Genomic DNA, 3311 nt, shown 5'->3' on the forward strand with positions numbered 1-3311 from the left:
CAAAAGGGAAAGCGTGGGGAGGGATAAATTAGGAGTTTGGGGTTAGCAGATACAAAACTACTATATATAAAATAGATAAAATATAAGGTCCTACTGTATAGCATGGGGAACTAAATTTACTATCTTGTAGTAACCTATAATGAAAAAGAATATGAAAAGGTTATATCCATATATATACACACACACATATTTATGTATACATATAACCGAATCACTATGCTGTACACCTGAAACTTATACAACGTTGTAAATCAACTGCACTTCAATTTTAAAAATTTTTTTTAATAAATAGAAAAAAAAAGTGGAGAAGAGAATTCAGACAGTGGGTCTCAGTGGTTGTTTCAAGGAGTTTTGCTATGAAGAGAGAAGAGAAATGAGGCGTTATCTGGAGGGAGGTGGAGGCAAGGAAAAGGCTTTTTAAGCTGGGATACCACGGAGGATCTCAGTATGCAGACTGGAATGATTCTCTACGAGACTGACTCAGTATGCAGACTGGAAGTCTCTACGAGAATTGACAAAGTGGGAGAAAGAGTAAGGGGAGAATACTGGCGTGATGTACTTGAGCAGGCAAGAGCCTTCTTTAAATTAAAAACATGACGACGAAACCAGGACCCAGGGCAGTAAAGCAACTTGGCTGAGGTCACAAGGCAGTAAGGGGTGGGCCAGGCCTTCCTCTACTTCCTTCAAGAGGTTTCCACCCAATCACAGCTGCGGATCCCACAACTAAAGGCAGAAGAGACAGGCAGGTAAAAGCCCACTGACTTGATAGATTCCATCGTTGTATTAAATAAATGCTATTTGATAGCAATCAAATATGTGTCCCATTTCTAACTGAAGTGGGTTTTTTCCTTAAAAGTGCTGGTAGGTCTTTCATATGTAAAGCTCATTTGTAATTATGATAAAAATTTTGTATAGTGACAGCTCATGTCTCAAATGCTAAAAAGATAATTTGTAAATCAGAAGTAGGCAAATAATCTCTCTTACCCCAAAGGTGCACATGCAATTTCTTAACTAGGAAGCATCAACATCCCGTGCAATGCAAAGTCCCAGGCTAGTCCAGGTTGGTGTAGAACTTGGATAAGAGGAAGTTTGCAGGGGTTTACTCCTGTTTCTTTTCTTTTTTTTTTTTTAACATAATGCCATCATAAACCTTAGGAAGATAGACATTTGAGGCAGAAAATAACATTAAGTGCATTTTTAATAAAATCCACCACTGAAGTTGAGTTCGACGGGGAATTAAGTGTAAACTATAATATGGTTGGTTGGTTGTTTCTTGTCCACTTCAATTGCAGTAACTCAGTGTATCTAATAAGTATTATTATTATTGTTATTGATTAAATTATATAACCTCTTTAAGCTTTGTTTAGACACTTGGTAAATGAGGGATAACACATTTGCTGCAAAGTCGTTGCGGAGATGAAATAAAATCATTTACATAAAATAGTGTGTAGCAGCATTCTCAGGACAGAGTAAGCACTCAGGTGTAGCCTGTGCAGCCCACTTCCCGCCTCCTTCAATTCCACCCCAGGCAGTGGGGCTGGTAGGAGGAGAGCCAGGATTCTCCCCTGCCTGCTCGTCACTCTCAACAGCCAAGCATTATTATGTGCCCAGTACTGCTGAGTTACAGAAAAGCTACACCAGCGTCTGCCTTCAAAGACCTTTGTGCACAGTCAGGGTGACAGGCTTTGAGAGCGGCCCCCACCCCTGACCACATCCCTTCAGGGGTTTCTTCCTGCTCCTAAGGTCAAGTTCAACCTCCTGCCCAGGGCCTGCAGAAGCCTTTGTGATGGGTCTCTGCTTTGGGTTCTGGTCACATCTCTTGCATCTCTCTCCACACTCCTCTGCCCCCATCTTTAGTCCCACCTTACACTCTAGTCATATCGAACTCTTTTTAGTTCCTCCACAGTGGCAACTCCTTGTGAAACTTCGACTCCTCCAACCTGGGTTGGCGTCCCTCCCCACAGCCCTCTCTCCCCTCTCACACCACTCACCAGGCTACAGCCGCTTGGCTTGCTTAGCTCGTCAAAGCAGGGATGGGGGTCCTATGGGCCCTGGTTTCACTCCCCACCCACCACTTCCCACCCAATCTGGCATGTAAGAGGCATTCAAATGATATTAAATCACAATTCCCTGAAAGAACTGATTATGAAACTGCATTAAGACAAGGTTGCATAGGCTTGGAGCATGATGAAGGCTGTTGCTGTTAAGAAATGTGGAGCTCAAAGGAGGGAGACCTAGAGGCTGAGCAGCCTGGGAAAGTGACACTTCAGCAACGTGGGAATACCCAAGGGCTTTCATAAGTAGCAAGGAAGGTGGGAAACTCAAGAGCAAATCCTTGGACTTAAGAGGGGAAAAAAGGGACAAAACACAAAACGGAAGAAGAGCCAGAATCTACAAAATAATCCAGTTGATCTAAATATATTTCCTGGGTACAAACTATGTTCAGGGCAATGTGGAAGATAAACAAAGCACAGGAAAGAACTGTCACCCTTCAGAGGCTGATGATGAGAGGTGGGATGTGTGGATGACAAAGTGGAAGTGGGAAATAATTAGGCACCAAATACGTGGTTAAACACGCCTCTGGATTATTCAAAGGAACCAGGGGGCACTGGGAGGGGCCGTTCCCAGGGAAGGCTGCGTACAAGAGGTGAGATGTGAGCGGGGCTTTGCAGGATGGAGGTGACGGGACAGAGAAATGCTGCCTGAAGGGCACTCTATTTTAGGAAGCTCCCTCCACAAATATTCGGATAGGACCCTTCTCCTCTGGACAGTATTCTTTTATAAATACCAAAGGTAAAAGGACTTGGAGGCAAGTGGGTAAAGCAGACACAAATGTGGGCTTTCAAGAACCCTGAGTTTAATTCCCAGCTCTGTGCTTTGGGAACAATCTCCTCACCCTGTAAGTGGTGGTGGCAGCATGACTCTCACGAACGTGGCAGCAAGGATGTCGTGAGCTGAGCGCTGGAACGTGTCCCACAAGATGCCTGGTGCCGAGAAGCCTGGCTCTTCCAGACAATTCAGAGAGGCTGCGGGGAGGATGAACTTGTGCTCACCAGCTAAAGATCATTCTCCGAGACAAGAGGAAGTGGAGCAGAAAGGGGAGAGGCTGCAGAAAGGCGCTTTTGAAAGAGTTAGATCAGCAGAGGAAATAACACAGGCCACGGTCATAAAAGCCCGGAGAGTATGTTGTATCTTTAAAAGCAACAGAGATGAAGCAAAGCGTTGAACTGACAGAGGAAGCTGATGACACTGAGAGAGCTCAAGGCTTGAAATAAGAGAACTGGGAAAGGGGCCAGAGGACAGAGGGCATG

The sequence above is a fragment of the Camelus ferus genome, chromosome 2, assembly GCF_009834535.1.
Source record: "Camelus ferus isolate YT-003-E chromosome 2, BCGSAC_Cfer_1.0, whole genome shotgun sequence".
NCBI classification, from domain to species: domain Eukaryota; kingdom Metazoa; phylum Chordata; class Mammalia; order Artiodactyla; family Camelidae; genus Camelus; species Camelus ferus.